This window comes from Solea solea, chromosome 4 (genome assembly GCF_958295425.1).
Source record: "Solea solea chromosome 4, fSolSol10.1, whole genome shotgun sequence".
NCBI lineage: Eukaryota > Metazoa > Chordata > Actinopteri > Pleuronectiformes > Soleidae > Solea > Solea solea.
In genome coordinates this window covers 10,258,142-10,278,998 of record NC_081137.1, presented here as the reverse complement: position 1 = coordinate 10,278,998, position 20,857 = coordinate 10,258,142, and the positions used below count along the sequence as shown (strand labels likewise).

General features: G+C 38.4%; 1 protein-coding gene across 1 annotated transcript in view; it reads right to left on the bottom strand.

Moving 5' to 3' along the window:
* Positions 1 to 12,686, bottom strand: part of npas2 (neuronal PAS domain protein 2) — a 55,165-nt gene extending 42,479 nt beyond the window's left edge. Inside the window, exon 1 of the mRNA XM_058627003.1 lies at positions 12,465 to 12,686. The gene's annotated coding sequence lies outside the window, so the exon portion shown is untranslated. The remainder of the gene's footprint in view (positions 1 to 12,464) is intronic.
* Positions 12,687 to 20,857: the final 8,171 nt, after the last annotated feature.

Here is a 20,857-nt window from a genome sequence, read left to right as displayed (position 1 = left end):
CAAATCTAAATCTGTCAAAGAGTATATCATCTAGAAGAGAAAGAGTGAAATGAAATCCCAAACTCTGAACATAACCTGGTCAGGACAAGGTTATGTTCAGAGCCTGAGTTACCATGGTGACGTGGGTTAAAAGAGGGTCTATTCCATGACAGTGTTGCTAACTGACACTGTCTTTGCTAAATCTGACTTGTTAAAGGCATTCTAATCTCAATGTGACTTCCTGGTAAATAAAGGTTAAATAAAATATCAGCAAAGCATGTGACTATAGAGCCACACTGTCCTACTGAAACAGAACAGAGAAGGAGAGAGGGTCAAAAGCTGCAGCTTACAAATGTAAGAATTCATGGAGACACAGCTGATCACTGTGTTTTTTTCCTGAATATTTAACTCTCAGATTATTCCATGGCATTAGCAGACACCACAGAGGCAGGTAACGGAAACGTTTGTTTTTTGATGTTCGTTCAAGAGAGTATTAAAAAACATTTAAGAATTGAGGTTATTTTCCCCATCCTTACTTATGTTTAATACACAAAATACAAATGTCAAGGACAGTAGTGACATGTTAACTGACAACACTGACAACTAGACTATTAAACATATGTTTTACATTTCAGTAGAACTCCAATAGTATCTTTTTTCTCCTTACATTCTGATCCACTGGATCATCTGTATAGAACTTAACCTGCTTAGAGCTATTACCTTACATACATTTGACATAATTCATCCTGATCTGTTAAGAATTTGCTGAGATATACACATTTGATGTTGTTAAATGGGGCTGAACCATGTTACATTTAAATTGCTGCCAAATCCATATTCCGTACATTTTGAGTGACGTCCTCAGTGCAGTATCGTTGTACCTGCAGCATACTGTTCCATGACAATAAAGGCTTTCTTTTCTATTCTATTCTACACTGCCTGGCCAAAAAATAAAGTAGCCGTTTATTGTTGGTAGTCTTGACAGTTGGTCAGGTCTAGGTTCAGCCACATTATGTGCCCAAAGAATGAGGTCAGCTGACTACCTGAATATACTGAATGACCACATTATTCCATCAATGGATTTTTTCTTCCCTGGTGGCACGGGTATATTCCAAGATGACAATGCCAGGACTCATCAGGCTCAAATTGTGAAAGAGTGGTTCATCATTTTCACACATGGATGGGACACCACAGAGTCCAGACTTTAACCCCATTGAGAATCTTTGGGATGTTCTGGAGAAGGCTTTGCTCAGTGGTCTGACTCTCCCATCATCAATACAAGATCTTGGGGAAAAATGATTGCAACACTGGACGGAAATAAATCTTGTGACATTGCAGAAGCTTATGAAAACAACGCCACAGCGAATGAGTGCCGTAATCAAAGCTAAAGTATATTAGATAGATAGATAGATAGATAGATAGATAGATATATACTTTATTCATCTCACAGAGAAATTCACATTAGAGTGAGTGACCCTTTTTTTTTGGCCAGGCAGTGTAGATTTTGGATACTTGGGTGATCACCGACCATCACAAAAATTCAGATTGATCAGTCAAAAACAGGAAGTGGACAGGAAGTTGCCATAAGGAGGACAAACTCACAGATAAACCCCCACTGATGAAAACACAACCTCCTTGGCGAAAAAACTATGCAAAAAGCTATATTCATTGGGAATGTGGAAAAAAATTCACATTGATATTGAGTGTTGACACTGATAAAAACACAGTGAAATATAGATAAACCGGCTGCTTAAAAAGACCACAGTTTGTGTGAATGGAGTAGAACATGCATTAATTATGCAACATAGCAACTGGCACTGAGGAAAAGAGCAGACTGATGTAGTGAATGCAAAAACCGTGATTCACTGTGACAATGCTTTTTTCACCCATGTGTGTCCTTGAGCAAACCTCTTTGCTCCAATCACTTCCAACTCTGTGAAACCTGCTGTCCACTGACCCCACTCACTGTGGACCTCCAGTTTTGAGCACTTTTAAATGATTTCTTTATTTCAGTAAAAATGCATTCTAAATTATAAATAAACATGAAATCACAAGAATCCAGAGGAACACAAATCCATGACAGGATGATTGCACTAGCGATGGGCCAACATATGCTTTCTATCATACATGATGATAAAAAATACTCACAGTAAGTTGGTAGATGTGGATTTCTCAGGCGAGTTAAATGCTGTCTCCAGAATGACTTTTTGCATTGGTCGCACTAGTGTGCCTTACTGTTTTATTTAGGTGCACCAGCAAAAAATGTATGTGTGCATCCATATTTTTCAACGCACCACCTTCTGTGCGACAATTATAAGGGTTGCCTTTTTGTCATTTCCCATATACTGTACATTTATACTGGAATGTATATGGGAAATGATTGTAAATGATTGTGAACAAGAATAAGGTGTAGGTAAATATTTGTCTTCAGTAGAAGTACAAATATAGTACATATAATAAATAAAGACATTACCTCACTGGTTAGGTCCTGACTGTTTTCTAGTGGTTATATGGTGACATTATTACTAACTAACAATTATACATATATATATACACATATATATATATATATATATATATATATATATATATATATATATATATATATATATAAATATATATAACTACTAGACTATATAATGAATACTACTATACCACACTGTTTGTGTAGTGTGGTCTACTGTAGTCAGTCAGTGTATATACTTTCAGTAAATGTAAGGTCAAGAGATTTTACCCATGGACCATACATAGAAAATTAATATACTTGTTTTGTGACATCAGTAATCATTTTCCTGAGGAATTAATGGTCTCTATCACCAGTTTCAGGTCTTCTATATACTGTATCTATGAATGCATGAAACATCTGTCAATCTGTTAATAGTGTAACTGTCCAATGGGTCACTTGACAGGCTTCAAACTTGGCATGAGAAATCCTCCCAACACACAGCCCAAAAACACAGTGCACCATGTGTATTTATCGATTAATATTAATTTATAAAAACTCCGCAAATAAAAGTGCCGACACGCAAAATACTAAAATTAAGTACCAGACAGTACCAGCCCACTTCAAGCACTGCCGGTTTGCCACTTTATATCGTGTCATGCCTTTTAGCAACAGCAGGTCTGGTCGATTTTGTAAGTATTTTTTGTCACTAGTTCAACTGTTTCTTCTGTAACAGATATTCATGCATATCTGTGCACTTAACAAAGGAAAATCAGAAGACAGACGGCCCCACCTGTTAATCAATCTAAAAGATATATATTTTATAGCATATTTTTTACGTACGAAGAAACACAACTAACACAAATTTCTACTTCTCACTATAAAAGACAACCACATGAATTGTAAGCAATTATTTTGTCCATTACAGTACAAAGCAAAAAGTTGTTCAACTATGTTAAAACGATGTGGAAGAAGAACTTTATGAAAAATAAGCTTTACCTTGAGCCAAAACCTTCCTTTTTGTTTGCCACCAAGAATCAGTAGTAACTGTGGTTAAGGTTAGAGTAAGTCTCCAGGAAATGAATGTAAGTCAATGCAATGTCCCCTCAAGTCGTGAATGTCCAACATGTGTGTGTGTGTGTGTGTGTGTATATAGTCAGTATAATGAGCAGGTTTTGCCTGTTGACATCACAGACTTGCATATGACTTACAAAATGACATCAAAAGGATTAAGGGGTGTGTGTTAGGAGTGTTTTCTTTATTTCAGCATCAGAGCTGACATCTATGGTCCTCCTCTGTTGTGTATTTTACTTCACAAAATCAAACAGGGTTGTAAAGCACATGCAGCCAACACCCCTTGAGCTGAAGATGTGAATCATATCTAGGTCACACACAGAGGCTGGGCCCACTCATTCTGTATTGTGAAACATTTTTTCCCTTCATCTGAAACACAGTGCGGCCACACCTGCTTCTTCACAGTGACCTTTTGTTATGAAAGACACAATAAAGCTGGACCTCCAGTCCTGTGAATCAGTTATATAAAATAGACAGGGTCTCCAGAAGAAAAAGCAAACTCCAACAATAGACAGACGACAGAAGCTGTGTCAGCTAATCAAAATACAGGAGACACTGAGTGCAGTAAGTACGCAGACAAGGTTTCTTTGTAATTATTCCTAAAGCACAGTTAAATACAGGATGTCTATGTGCTGTACAAAAGACATCTACATGTAGAGTGGAGGCAAAAACACAAACACACCAACACAACAAGCATAACAGCTTTCCTGTGTATAGAATACCTCATGCCCTCGAAAGTTACGAATACAAATGGACTGCAGCATAAATTAGTTTTTCTTTGTGCTGGCAGCCATGTGAACGTCTGTGTCTAAAGCTGTGTCAGTACCTCACACAACCACAGCTCAAACTACTCCTTTTAGATCATTCTCGGAATCAACATGAGATGGATTTTAGACTTTAAATGGACCAAAGTGTTTAGCTGATGGATATGATTTGCCATCCACCTTTTTAATGTGCACAAAATTATCCAGGACAGACTTGTCCAAATCACTATATTTCATATAATCTTATAAATATTTCATATAGTTTATTTTATTACAGATTTACACAACACATTTCTAGGGATGGCATATCGATAGGATATCACAAACCTCCAATACTGATATCAGTTCAATACAGTCTTTTAGACCTTTTTTAAAACAACAACACATTTGTGCCATTTCAAGATAATTCTGCAATTGTGTAACACATTTTTCTTCCAATAATTAGAAATAAACAACCACAACACGACTCAGCTAAAAGGCTGTACATAGTGAAGCATGCCATATATTACATTTTTGTATTGTATTGTATTTTACATTTTTATCCGTCCGAAATCCGAGCCGATAATTCTGACCAGTATCGGACCAATACCGATATTGAATATGGTATCAGTTCATCCCTTCACATTTCGCAGTTGATGAGGGTTCATTTTTGGGCCTTATGGGTTATAACGTCAGAGTCTTTGAAAAAGGTTTCACATAATGTTCAGATGTTTGTGACACGCCTTTCATACCATGAATATAAAGGGAGGAAGCAACTTTACATAAGGTCATGAGTCTACGAGGCAGAAGAAATGGGAAAGTGGTTATGAGCCTGAAGCCACTCAGTGCAATGACTGCGTGCTTTGGAGCAAGAGATCAGCAGTGAGGACGGTGACTGTGTGGATGATGACGTCCGTGGATGCAGTTATATAACTCCAGCTGAACATTTTGTCTGTCATAGTTACGAGGTCAGAGGGTGACATGAATACCAGTCATATTCTCAGGAGTCATGTGCAACATAGTTCCAGCTCACCAAGACATCAGCCAGGCATCGGAGCACACAGAATAATCTACTGTGCGCTGTTATCATGTCACACCACTTTCCTCAGTCAAGGCTTCAAAAGGATCTCTTCAGTGAAGACAGGCCACTCATTCAATATATTTAGAAAAGTACAACAACTATGACTCGGTGGGTACAGTTTGTTGTCTTTTAACTGGAAGGTCGTGGGGTTCAATCCCATGCTGACGTGTCTCCACACAAAATACTTAATCGGACTGTGAACGGGGTATAATCAAACTAATTGAGCTGCAACAATGACTTAATTATGAATCAATTACTAAATGAATGGTCAACTATTTTAACAATGGATTAATCAGTTTGATTGTATTTTTTAACAATGAAGACAAGCTCTCAAGCTTTCAGCCTCTTGAAAGATCTGACCAAAGAACTAATCTATCAATCGAGAAAATAATAGACAGAGTAATTGGTTATAAATACAGACAAGCAGTTGTCATTTAAAATCATGTGCTGCAACAATGCAATCCTTCATCACTTAAAGGTCCAGTGTATGAAGTGTGTGAAGAATTTATATTCTTTACATATTATAAGCATACAATAGCCTGATTGTATGGATTATTTCCTTTCATTACCCCCTGAATCAGCCTGTTATACATCAGAAGCCAGGTCAGCTCTATGGAGGCCACAATTTTGTACCACAACAAACAAATGAAACTTCTTTTGAGTTTAGGTGCTAACTGAAGGCTATGTTCTCCAACACGCTTAGAAGGGAAGTATGAGGTGGGGGATATTCAGCTGCAACATGTGTATATTTAGAACAGAAACGTAATACATTACCCATGGGAATGTTTGTATAAGTGTTTAATCATTTCAACATAAAAATTATTTGGTTTTCGCAGCTTCTAAATGAGACATTTCTACAGTATGTACTTTAGTCAAAGGCCTTGCTTTATGGAGGCTGCCAGCCTGAGCCACCATGTTTCTACAACAGACAAGTGTGCATCTCACAATTAAAGTGCAATCTTACTACATAAAAGAAGATGTAATAGTGACCTGAATATCTTTGGTTTGTGGATATCAAATGAATCAATGACCATATGATTGTGAAGTTTGGGAAACACTAATGATCAATCTCCATTTGCTAACATTTTATGGCCCAAATAACAACTCAGCTTCATAAGATGCTCTAATCAAACATCTCTTATTTGCCTTTATTTGTCTTTGTTGTTGCTCTTATTCTTATTTCATCTCACTGTGTCTTTTACGCAATATCTTTGCAAATAAATGAATTCATCTTTTTTCAGTTTGTTTAATTTTGGCAATTCATTTAAATAATTTAACATGTTAAAGGCGACATAGAATGCTTGTATCACACATATATGTTAGTTATGGAGGTCTACTTACATATATTAACTTGTTTTCATGATTAAAAACCTCCTAATCGCTGCAAACGAGCCGATCAAAATATCTCCTCACTGATGCTCTCGTCAGCCATGCTGTTTCAGACCAAAACCACACCCCCAGAACGTGGACTGTGTTGTGATTGGCCAGCCAACGAGAGCTTTCCTACTGTCCTGTGATTGGCCAGGTACCTGGAAGTGACATAATAGATAGGCCAGCTCTCAGATACACAGCTCCCCCTCTGGCACGGTGGATGCTCTGCATCTCAGCAGCTACAACGAGAGTAGTTCTTCTTCTTCTGCGGTTGAATGTACGCAACCGGATGTGCCCGGACTAGTGCCCGCACCAGGAGGCGCTACGGTGGTGAGAGGAGTGGTGAGGATTTCTGATGACATCATCAGCATAGGGAAGTGCCGATCCGCTTCGCAGAGCCCAGGAAAACAATACAACACTATTTTCTCAGCAGTGGCTGAACTGTTGTTCTGAAACTTTAGGGTTTCATAAACGAGGTAATGACGCAGATACACACACACAAACGCAGCGTTAATTGGAGCTTCCGGTCTATGTCGCCTTTAAAAAAATTACCACAGTTAACGTTGTTTGTTTACTTCCGGTGGCGACTGACCCAGTGGAAGATGAAGGGCTGAAAGAAGTCATTTGTGTTTGCGTCCTCAAGAGCAACCATCGTGTCAAGAATAGACACTTTGTATGAGGATGAGAGAGCACGGCGGAGGAACATGCTCGAGCAAGCAAAGGACATCGCTCTCACAGGAGACCGCTGGACTTCTGTGACCAACAACAACTACCTGGGCATCACAGCACATTTCATTGATAAAGACTGGACTCTGCAGTAAAACACGAGTAAAACATTGGAGCGACACTATGCCGAGGCATGTGCTAACCATTTTCTGGATGTTGCAAACGAATGGAAAATCAAAATTAACCACATTTGGCACTGACAGTGCCCGTAACATGGTAAGCTACTTCCATTTGAAAACCTGCCTTGCACAGCCCACTTAACCCTTCTCACTCTCAGACCACATCATTCAAAAGAAGCGAGCTTCTTTGTCCCCTGATAATGCCTCCGTAACTGGCTGAATGTACTGTAAATTTTTGAAATCGAACTGGCACAAAGATGGAACATACTGTATTTCTGTTGTTATCATTTATGTTATTAGTTCATATAAGAAATAATTGCCATTTCAGCTGATGTCTAATTTTATTGGCCTTGGTGGTTTTGATATTCAACCTGCACTTTAACATGGGCCTGGGTTTTGTTGTTATTTCTATTCGAGAATATAAGAAAGATGCCTTTTTTGTGCCAAATTGTGCTTCACAGAAAAGAAACTGTGTTTAAAGTTTTAGAAAAGTTTAAAGAAAGCCATTAATCGCGATGAATTACAGAAAATTGTGCGATTAAATAGTACCTTTTTCATTTCATTTTTTTTAATCGATTGACAGCCCTAATTATTATTTTACACAAGTGTACATATAATCATATCATAATAATAATAATCATTATTTATGGCCAAACACATGGAAACTATATCAGAAACTATGCTGTTCAGGAGCTAATAACATCATAATACTTTCAATACCTGTATAATACAGGCACAGTGTCTGTTTCCATCTCTTCTCGGGTTTTCCTTGCTTTACTTTGTCCGTTTTTTTGTTGCTGTTGCTTAGTTCACCCAAGTAAGTCTCGGGTGTCTGTGTCAGGTATCTCATGTACAGTATATGGACTGACTGAGGTTTCTGCTACTAACCTAGATAAATACAGTTTATGTGGACAGTTTACTGTAGAATATAGTTTCAATTTTAAATCATACGACAAAACACTGTGGGAGACTATGGCGCCATATCAAGTTTGTTTTAACGAAGGCCAACTACTGTTAAAGCCATGTGTGTAAAAAACTCAGCGACTACTGTACAAAGACTATAGGTTACTGTACAGTACAAAGACAGCAACATGATAGTTTCCATACAATACACAAGACTAACACCTGCCCTTCTGTTTGAATTATTTATAAAGACAAAGTCCAAGATTTATTTCAACAACAATGAGGTCCATACTGTGCAAAATGTCTTCATTCCAAAAAGGAAAATCTTTCACATGGACGCAAAATCAAATGATCCGATTGTGGCGTGCGTACACATGCATGAAGCGTTCAGTCTCAATAGACTATTTTGACATGTGCAGTATTGTCTAATTTTCCAGAAGTAGAACCAGAAGGAGAAGCTTCACTTCCGTACACTGCACGTGTCTGTTCCGTCCCGTCGCTGTCTGCTATGTGTCTCATCTTGTCTCGTCCTCCTCTTACGCATCTGTGACTTTTTTGGAATGCAAATACAGCAGCTACAAAACTCGGATCAACTGCTTATATGAACACCAATCTGAATTACAATCAGCATATACCAGCACTCTCTTTCAGAATTAAATTTGCTTCCAAATGGGCTGTATCGGAACAGATACAACAGATTTTGGATTGGTATGTTTACATGATATATGTTAATTGCGATCAGGCCTGTATTTCGATTACTTGTGTCCATGTATGCCCATAATTTGAAATACATTCATTTTTTACCCAAATTTTTTCATTCATTCTGTGATTGTATACATTGTAACGTATATCTATTTGAATAAAGCTGCGCTACAGTGCCCCATACAGGCCTGGCATAGGTACTCCAGTGTTAAGAGTCGTATTAGAGGTTTCATGTGGATGAAGACATTTCCTGAAACCATGCCGTGTTTACAGAAAACGACAAAGAAAGTTAGGATGTGGATATACCCTAAATCTGTCTATCTATTACTGCTCACTCCTCTTGTTCTGCACTGCAACTGTTGCGTGTATTCATATGCTGCACGGATGTTTATATTGTAAATTGGATTGTGGATTTTGCTAACACCTGTAAAGTAACTGATTGTCTTTGGGCTGCTCACATACAAAGAGATGAGACCATTCATATAGTGCTGGACAATATGGATATTGTATCTATATTGTTACATGTTAGATTTTGGATATCGTGATAAGGCATCTGTGATGACTTTTCCTGGTTTTAAAGGCTGTAGCATTGATAATCATCATATTTATTATATTGAATAAATTAGCAAAATACACAAAATGCATACAGATCATAAACAGTAGATATCTTATTTTAGAGTATACACTGTATACTGAGAAGCACAAACTCTACATGAGTCCAGAGAAACAACCTGTGTGTAGCTTTATATCCCTATATATCTCATATATCACGTTATAGCCTAAAAATATATTAATATTATTCATAAGCAATGTCGCCCGGCGTTAAAGAACTATTTAAGGTAAATAAGGTTTCATTTATCAACCTGTGTCATTTGTCAACCTGTTGTCAGATTTCTCTGTGCCATGACTGTTTGAGATGAATCAACCTAGGCTGAACATTCAACATTCATTCTGTGTGGAGCGCCACACTGTTTTCTTAAAGAGACAGAGAAGGGAAATGATCCCTTTGCCGCTGCACAGACCTGCCCCATTTCTGCATGCCCAGTCACACTAAGCAGCTCCAGCAATATTCAGACTAGTGTTCAGTTTAAGCTTGCAGGACATGGCCCACTAACCTACTTTCCCCACAACATGCCCTGTAACATCAGAGACGAGGCTGTGTGTCATCAGTTAACTAACCTTCACCACAGCATACGTTTCAGCAAGAGCAGTGCTCTGCTTAAGCTAAAACAGACCATCATGTGCAGAAATCTCCAGAGGGACTCCAGTCTAGTTCACAGTCTAGGTGAAAAACATAGTGCTGTAAGATGTATTCAATTCAAGAAGATTTATCTGTCACATGCTGGACTGTACAAGTACAACAGCAAAACTGTAAAATGATATTGTGACAAATATGTTTTGTGTAAAGAAGAAGAGGGAGAAGGGGAGGGAGAAGCATGTACATCTCTGTGTTCCTAGCTGAAAAACACCCAACTAAACCAAACAGGCAACTAAATAAACAGAGCACCAATGACGTGGATAGCAGCTCCATCAACCAAACAAATTGAATTATTATGACTCATATGACACTGTGACAGTGTGAGAGACTCTGGACTCCTGAACTGAACTTTGGGCCGACTGATTACATTATATGTCACAGGTTGTGGTGGTTGTTGAATTTTTTAAATTGCAATATGGGTACAAATGGATTGTTAAAAGATATGTAATGTATGCAGATGGATACCGTTTAAAGCCAAGGCAGTAGTGGCAGTGGAAAATGAGTCATCCATTCAAGTTCTATCCTACATTGTTTATGTAGAAAATTAGCAGAAGGCAGATGAAGACTGTATGAGTCATAAGGCTGCCCCAAATATTAAGAGGCATGATATAATAAATGGAGCATATGGCGTTATTACTGCCTTTACTGCAATTACTGAATATTATCAGACCTGATTGAGGGAGCGTTTGTGTGTATACAGCAGCAGAGCGTGACCATGTTTCTTTGAGCAGTGAAATCCACTTCAGGAACTTTTCGTGGGAGCGTTTTGGCATTTTCAGTGATTTTGGTCAATTGTGGGTTGTAGAGTGAGTCATCTTTCAACTTGAAGGTTGTGGGTTCACTTCCCTGCTCCACTAGTTTAAATGCCGATGTGTCCTTGGGTAAGACACTTAGCCATGCATTGTGAATGGGTGTGAAAGATGTGTGATAGATGGACATATAAAGCAGCTTTGATTAGACTGCAGAAGTTCTATATAACCATATATACCATGTGTTATTTTGCATTTGGCTCACTTCACTAGCACAGTCGCCGCCATCTGTCTTGACATATAATAAATCACTTCCTGTGTGAAGCATGATAATATTGCCAAGAAACTAAACACTGCTATACAGAGAAACACAGAGAGTCGTGCAGAGACAATAAACTCAGCATTGTGTGAACTAATTTGACACTGGTTTGAATGTCTATATATAAAAAATACGTACTAGAGTTTTAAGTTGACCATATAAAACCAAAGTTAGCTGGTTTATAAATTAGGTCTTCATCAGTCCTGCTGGAGAAATTCCTTCTCTGCATGTAACCTATCCTCACCTAGAAACCTTCCTAGAATTAGGAGCAGCGGGCAGCCACTGAGCTGCGCCCAGACAGCAATGGGGGTTGGGTACCTTGCTCAGGAGTACCCCAGCCCTTTTTGACCTGGTGGGGACCAAACCGGCAACCCTCCAGTTACAAGCCAAGTTCCATTTCCACTTGGCCATTGGCTGTCTGTGGGCTTATGTCACAATTATACAATGTTCTCCTTGAAAACTGATGTTTCTGTTGCTTTGTCAAACACTCACTCTCTTGCAGCAAAGTCCATAGAGAAAATAAGTGATTTGTTTGAACTGCCCTGTGATTGGTGAAATCCTCCCATGATGCTAAGAGATTAGATTAGATGTGGAGGCTGTAAACACAGGAGGTCAAGAAGTGTTGTTTTCTCTCAGAACACCTGGTTAACGTTATGCTCAATGGGCCATTGTGAAATTACCAATGACACATGAAATAAATCGTGTTTTCTGTACCTTTAAAAGCAGGGAAAATGTCATTATCCAGTTACGGCAGTAATGTTTTATCGATAACAGTCATTTAAAGATGCATTCACTGACTGGCACTTAAACAAACGACCACACTGACTGTCAAACAGCATCTTTACATATATGTGAAGCACATGAAGCTGAGGAAAATGAGTCTTAGGAGGAGAAAACAAAGTAAACTGTAGTTTCTGTCATTTTTAACAGGAGACAGACGCTGTGTGTGTGTGTATACTGAACCGTTAGGTCCTACAACAGGAAGGTGCTTGCTTACCTTATTCTGCGTAATACAGTCCAGAAGGATCCGGAGGAGAAGAAGAAAACTGTCCTATATTCCAAAATAAAGTTCTCCAGACACGAAACTGCACCGACGACTCACCGCCGTCTTCAAGTGATAATTGCCGGTGAAGTTGATCTGAGTGGGTCCACTGTCCCGTCAGACCGCACACACCTTCGATCCACTGAGCGACGTGTTCCCTTCACTGACACTGACAGAGAGCAGAGTGGAGACTCCACAGACGGTATGTGCCCCGCCCACTGGACTACATACACTCCCAAATAAAGTGCCTCTCTCCCTCCCTCTCCCTCTCTCTCCCTCTCTCTCTCGCTGTGTGTGTGTGTAGCAGTAGTAGGCTGAGAAGACTTACATAATTGTGTTACGAAACTTTAAAGGCCTTTCGAGGGTTAAGACGTAGTTTTAGAGTTTGGAATGGGTTTGTGGTTTGTTCCATTTGTAGTCGGGACTCAATATCTAACAATATCTGAGGTCAAGGTCAACCACCTGAACTCTGATTTCCAAAAGCTGAAACTCAGAGCAACCTCACCAACCTGGCATCTTGGGATTCCAAGATGGCTGCCATCATACAAACACTACTACTTTTACCATTAATAGCACTTTTGTCGTATTTGTTTCACATTAAATTAGTTAGACATATTGTACTGTTTAATTGTATTTATTTTGCAGTCAATTTAGGCTGCCCAATTAACAATGAGCAATGTTCCTGATGTAGGCTGTTTAATTGAATTGAGGTGAATGCATGAGTCCATGAAAGGATAGATGCACAAACCTGCGTATGCATGTGTGTGTGGGTCATTCTTTCCATGTTCTATTTCTGCAAAGAGCTCCCACACATTTCCACTTGTGCATACTGAGCATGGCCACAGCTCCATTCATACTAAAAATGTATTTCACATAATATCTCTGAAAGAGTTTGTCCTTTGTTGTGAGCCCTTTCTTTGAGCTAACCCAATGATTCTCAAACTTTTTCTGTTGGGCCCCCCTTTGGAGGAAGAAATTTCCCGGGGGCCCCGCAACTCTCTCAAATTTGTAACAAAGTGTCAAGTATAACATTTATTGAATCAATATTAGAACCAACGTTTCACTTTTATTTCAATAATCTGTTGTGCAAAGAACATTTTTGCTTTAGCAATACAAATAACCTCAATACTGCTTAGTGAGAAAGCAATTTTCAAACAAAAATATGAAATGTGCAATTATAACCATAATAGTGTCATTTTTTTAAACAGTAAATACATTTGTATAACAAAGAATACTTTACTAATATCAAACACTTTTTTGTTTTAGCAATACAAATGCTGTTCCCTGCCAATGTTTTGAGACACAACACACAGAGGTCTTTGGTGGCATTTTCTCGTCTTGGGTTTTGGTCATCGTGAATCATTGTTCCGTTGGGCTGACGTTGGCTTGTTGTTAGTTTCTGAAACATTGCTAAACTTTAGTTAGGACTTTAAAAAAAACAGAACCCCCCCACCCCCACCCGCCCCAGAGTTTGAAAAAGGCTGAGCTATCCTCACATACGTAATCTCAAGCAAGAGTCTGTCATCCTGTTCCTGTATCTTTTGACCAAAACATGAGTGCTGTGCTACAGGGAGCATGTGATACAGAGAACACCCTGCAGGGTCACAAAATGTAAGGTTTCCGTGTCCGCTTGTCTGCAGAGGTTCACTAGGGTCCATGTAATGTAAAGTTTGAGTTCATGCAGACTGTGTGTGCTCCCTGTAGCACAACACTCTCTCAGTCCATAGCACTCTTGTTTTGGTCAACAAAGAAGATGGTAACCATGGACACTCCGCCGGTACCCACACAAGTACAACTAAAGCTCCATAAAAATGCAAGGACATACAAAAAAGGAAGAACTCCTAGTTCTGATGCTGAAACGGAATGGAATGTGAGACCGATTGCATATGTGTCGATTGCTAGTGTGAACCCTGATGAAATGCAAAGTGGCTCTCAGCTGACATGGAATGCAGAAAGTATGACAGAGGCCGAGGTAGGTTTTCATCAGAGGTGATAGCTCCAAGACAAAATAAATGGTCAATATTTACTGGTGTATTACATTTAAGTTCTAAAAGCACGCTGGAAATTGATGAACTATATGACTTGTGCGTTCAGAAACGTTTATCACATATTGTCAGATGCAATTCTCTTCTTATACATTCCCGTAGCAACACCACACATTAAAACCAGTTGAAGCTTCAATTAGTCTCTATGAGACAGATGAGATAGCTCTTTATCACTGTGGTGAGCTAGACGGTGATTGGATAAATGTTACAAATCGTCACTTCTCGGTAACCGTTTTCTACTAAAGGAACAGTGCTCACCACTGGTGCTCACATTTGGCCACACCAGGATGCACGTGTCCTGAGAATTCCGGTTTAGCATTACAGTCACACATACATGATGACGGCTCCAGTTGACATGCTAATCATTACCTCCACCAAGGTGGTCATGTTTCCATTTTTCTCTTACACACAATAACTGATTGAATAATACAAATAACCATGAATAAACATATTAACAAAGTGATTTACTGATCTCTAACTACATGGCAAGAGAATTAATTATTTTATACTTTAAGGAATACTTAAAAGAGGAATTTAAAAAAAAATTGCCTCACAGTAAGAAGGTCACCAGTTTGGTTCCCAGTGCGACTGAGGGTCTTTCTGAAAGAAGTTTGTGTTCTACCCATGTGAGTGTCGACGATGAGAAAATACATGAATGAATTGAAAGAAGAAGATGGAAATAAAAATGCATTTTGGTGTTTTTCAGTTGCCTTTGTAGGCCCAGTCTTAGTTTGTCTGAAATTGTCATTATAGTGAGAAGAACAGCACAAAACAATAAGATATACGCTTTTCCTGATCATACAGAGTCGAACAAGGTCTTACAGTTCTTTATATGTACAGTATGATTCAAATGATTATGAAATAAGGAGACAGAGCGTCTGGTGGGGGGCAGATCCTGATCCAACACAGTCCAACACAACCCAATTTCACACATCACACCTGACCTCACACCTCACATCTTCAGTCCAATAAGCAATGACGCAACATGTCGCAATTGTTGCTTGATTATGTGCATGTTACATATGTGAGTGTGCACATGTTTGTGTATGTGTGTATGTGTGCATGTGTGTGTGTGTGTGTGTGTGTGAGAGTGTGAGAGTGTGAGTGAGTGAGTCATGCCCTTCCTCTTGGTGTCTGAGTCATCCAATGGACACCATGTAGTCCAGCACAATCACATGTTGAAATACAGTTTAGAGCAGATCTGAAGGTGCAATGACAAATGCAATGGTGAGATGCATCAGTTCTCCAGGTTTCACACAATCAAACAAATGAATACACACTGTGAAATTCAGTGGTGAACAGCGTTAGGAGCCTTACAACACTAACATACTGTATGGGCATGAAAGATGAGTGATATAAAATGCACTGCACATAGATGCGCTGTATGAAAGTGTGAGTGAATGGGTGTGAATGGGTGAATGGATTTTGAATAAATATCTATTTGCAATCGCAGGAATTGTGATTGTGATATGATCTGCGATATCAGAGGGAATGGTCATTTTTACATCATTATTCTCATTTTCATTCAAAAACCATATTTAAATTGATTACTGTGTGATGTTTGTTCAGATCTGTGAGAAACAAAGATGTTCCCTTCAGTCTGTAGAATAAGATGTGTATACGTCAAGACAATGATTCATCTAAAATTGTACTTTGACACACATTTTGGCTTTAACCCTTAGTGCTCACGCGTCACAGAGGTGCACCCTTGGGAAATTGCCATGAGTATAAAACACAACTCCTTATATGGACATATGGACAATGCGCTTTTTTGTCTTCTTATTTGTTGTTGAGTCAAAGTTGTGATTCATTTTATATTGCGTTTTTAATAGTGATATGAAGTAGCAATAATTGTGCAGAAGTCACACAGTAGACTGTTTTCTTTTATTTTTCTTAAAAAAAAAAAACAAGTGAACTATGATGTATTTTCCAATTTCAATCAGATTTTAATCATTTTGAGCTTTCACTCATGTGTGTTTATATTACATGTCATGTCAAACTTGCGACCATTGCGACCATGATGTCTTTCGCACACAGGGTACCGGTCTTAACCAATGAGCCACTCCACCTCGTATAGTTGGTAAAAATAAATTTTTTAGATTGCCTACAGGTTGTGCTGAAAAAACAGATATGACACTTTATGTTGCACATACCCTCTGTATATACTGTATGTTTAAACATATACAGTATATGTGGAAAAGGCAGCTGAAATGCTCTGTGTTCTAAGGGTTAACAAATATTCTGCCTCCTGCAATTTGAAAATTAAGGTTGAGCAAAGCAAAGAAAAGTTAGTGATAGAAGTGCATAATGAATTTCAATTGTTATGTCATTCCAATGTTAAATAAAATACACAACCTTTGTGACACTCACTTACTAAAAGAGGCAGCAGCTGTGTCCCCACATACAGACTTTGGTGCAGGAGAGTTTTACAAGCTTCAGTTTCCAGTTCAAATACATTCACTTTAAATGTGTAGATTTTAGTAGGTGGCCCCTGTTTTTTCTTGTGCCCCCACTGACTGCCATGTTTTCAGTGTAAACAAGCCTTGGTGTTTTAAGCTGGTTTCTGCAGAGGGGGTGGACATTGATTTTAAGATTAAAAACGATAAATATTTACATGAAAACAACACATTAGTTTCAATTGCTGTAACATCTACATTTTGGAACTTGTTTGACAGACAGTTTTGATGCAGCAGAGACTAGGAAGGAAATCCATCAAGCTCGTTGTTTTGTCAGATTTGACCTTTTTCAGTTTCAGTGACAGTTTTCACAGGATGGCAACCAATCAGGAATGTAATGTGTTCCATTAACATTGGTATCTTGTGCACATAATAAAAATATGACAAAAGTTTTAAATTAAACAAATGCGACATAAGTGCTATTAACGATAAAGCAGCAGTGTTTGTATGGTAGTAGCCATCTTGAAATCCCATGTCAGGGTTGTTGGGGTTGCTCCGAGTTATCGAGTTGGTTCAGGGAGCATTCCTGTGTAAAGAACGCCACATGACCAAGTTCCAACTGCAAATGGAATGCACCATAAAATCACTACTACTTACTACACCAAAAACACTTTTAAAAGGCCCCCTAAAAAACTAATTACATCACCATTTTAAGCATATTTTAAAGGGTCATTGTTATTTATAGGAAAAGCTCTGGAGTACCTTTTTTTTTTTACCTTACAGTCGTTCTCAAGCTTTTTATACCAAGTTCCAGCTCTTGAAGTGACACCATTAACTCTAACATTAAAATACAGTGGTGTAAATAGGCTGAGCAAAGTCAGCTACACTTTTCACATGAGGCAGATTTATTCCCAATTTTTTTCCAACAAGTACCACCAGAGAGAGCGCACCACAGTTTGTGAATCATGGTTTTAGATAATGATATATAGATAAAATGCCTTTTCTATGGAGAACATTTTCCAACAGCTTAAAGGGATAATCATATTTCCCAAACATGCATGATGGCTTTTAAATTAGAAAGATCCGCCCATCCATTATTTACAGCACTCTCTCTGACTGACACTCCCTACAATGACTTGAGACATGGATGCTCGCGCTCACGGAAAACATTGCGGGACAAAAGAAAAAAAACAATAACATATTATGTACAAGTAAAGACAGTGTTATAATTTGCAGTATTGCACAGGGAATGAGGCAGTTTTGGTGTGGTTTTGGTGCAGGTGTGGTCTGCTGACAGTGGTGGTTGTACAATCTGTCGGTGTAGACTTTCTTGGTGAGTCTTTTGTTAAGTGAGACACAAGGTTTTTCCTTGTGTCCATGCTGGCAGCCATAACTTTATTGAGACTGAGCGTCCATGAGCTGAGAACTCCAACCAAGAGCCATCTTGCTTTGATGCACCAATGCATATCAGTCAAATGTCATGTATTATGTTCTTGAATTATTATAATAATTATTATTATTATAGCTGATTGATGCACAGGATACAAAACATGTGATGTTATGTAGGCTGACATTAGTCTGCCACCTGTTGCAGCAGCTGCTTGGCTCATTGATGACGTGGATTGCTCTGTATGTTATATGAGTCAATGACATAACCTGTCATTGCATGACTGGCAAGCACTGGAATATTTCAAACCATGCTACAAGTGCTCTGATGCAGTGACTTGCCAGGCTGAAGAACACGAAACCCAAAAGATGTCACATTCATTTTATTTAATTCTGGTAGGATTCAGACTTGAGAGTCCTTGGAAAAGATGAATGGCAGTCTGTTGAGTGTATCTATTGTGTGAGATTAATGTAGCAGAAGGTGAGTATGACCCCATTCAGCAGAGAGAACAGGTGAAGGAGGGCAGGGCTAAAAATGAAGAAAATCCTGTTGAGTCTACCAGTATGCAGCGGCCTTCAACCAACATAACGACTGTGATATGAGAGCACAGCTTACTATTTAACTGAACTGAATTACCTTCATTTCACTCTCTGCTAAACACTGTTGCTGCATTCACACAGTGAAAATAAGTCAAATACGCTTTGAAACATATGTTGGCATACATTTCTATTTATCTTACTAAGGCAGAACATTAGAGCTCATATCTCATGGTATGTACCACACACGTACACACCTGTTCAGACAGTACAGTGTTTAAGTGAACATACTGTGTAAGCTCTCAAGCATGATTAAATAACAGACCACGGTGCACGGATGCTAGTCAAGAGAATTTCCTTTTTATGACCACTGAAGAGAATGAGTGAGGCTGTGCTGGGTGTATGTACAGTACATGTGAATGTGTATAAAACCACAATTGCCTCTCTAGCCCAGAGAGGCACATGCTTAAAATATGATCAGATTTGATTTATAAATAATCATTTTTTATACATCATCTTGGTGGCTTGTTATTACAAACACAGAGTGTAGCAGAGTAAACAAAGCATGCATTTCTCTTTGCCCGGGCCATCCAAGAATATTTCTTTATGATTAGCTATTTTTCTGGAGACTGCCATGATAGAAAAACACTCTATCATGGGCCTCTAACTAGGACCAATACCACAAGCTTGTTTGGGTTCACTTCAAGGTAACTCAATCTGTCCCTGTTTGAGACATGTCCTCAGGACTTCCTTAACTGTTTCTATTCAATTGAATTCATTTATGTAGGGGGAAAAAGGATTCCAGGCAGTATCACGTTGTGAGCCAATGTAAATCTATTTTAATATACTTATTTAAAAGGATGAAAAATGTAAACACATCAGCCTGACTAATATGTTGGAACTACAGTATGTTTAAATATATTAAAATGGTCCAACCCCACACTGTAAGTCAGTCAGGTGTTGTACAGGTACAGGTGTACAGGTGTATACTTGGACTGTTGTAATTGTATCCTTCACTGTACCTCACACATGTACTGCTGCTGTCACACTCATGCTCATTCAATGTTCATGTGCTGTTGCTACCTCATTCATGTCTATGGTTCCTTTTCATTTGTTTATAGGATTCATAATTCTAGGCTGTCATTACCACCGTCTGTTTTACTGTCTGTGTTTTTTTTAATCCTGTGATGACGGTGGTTGCACTATTTGTTGTTTGCACTGCTGATAACTGTGTTTTTATTCCTGTTATCATTATGTTACTTGTGTTATTGTGTACTGCTCCTGGAGTCCATACGGAAAAACATCTCATTCATCTACATGCTCAGTGTGTATAGCAGAATGACTCTCGAATCTAATACACCAGTTTGTAGAAGCTCTTTAACCAAAATGGAAAATACATTTTTAATGCTAAAATATAATTATTATTGTTATCCATGAATTTTCAAATGTACTGTTTTACATCAAACTGAAAAAATGGTAAAGCACATTATTATTTTTTGATTAAGATGTCAAATTAGTTATTAGTACTGTATGATCTGGTTTATTACTACTCTGAGATATACTGTATATACGTACAGTACGTATATATAATGAAAACAGCACACTGTTAAGACATACAATGATAGTGGAAGATACCTACAAATTAAACAATTACTCGATTAATGGATTATTAGACAATTGTTTTTTTTTTTTTAAATGTGAATATTTTCTGGTTTCTTTGCTCCATTTAACAAATACATCATTTTCTAACATTATTATTCTGTGGACCAAACGATTAGTTGATTAATCGACAGATCTATAGATTATGAAGTTAATCATTAGTTGCAGCCCTGCTGATTATATTTAATTGATCACAGTGCAGTTAATTATGCATCATGGTAATTCATGATCGACAGATGAGAAACAGAAAATCAAAGCGTTCACATGTGTTGCACAGAAGTTTCGCTGGAGGGCGCTAACACAAAGCACCAGGTGGTCTGAACAA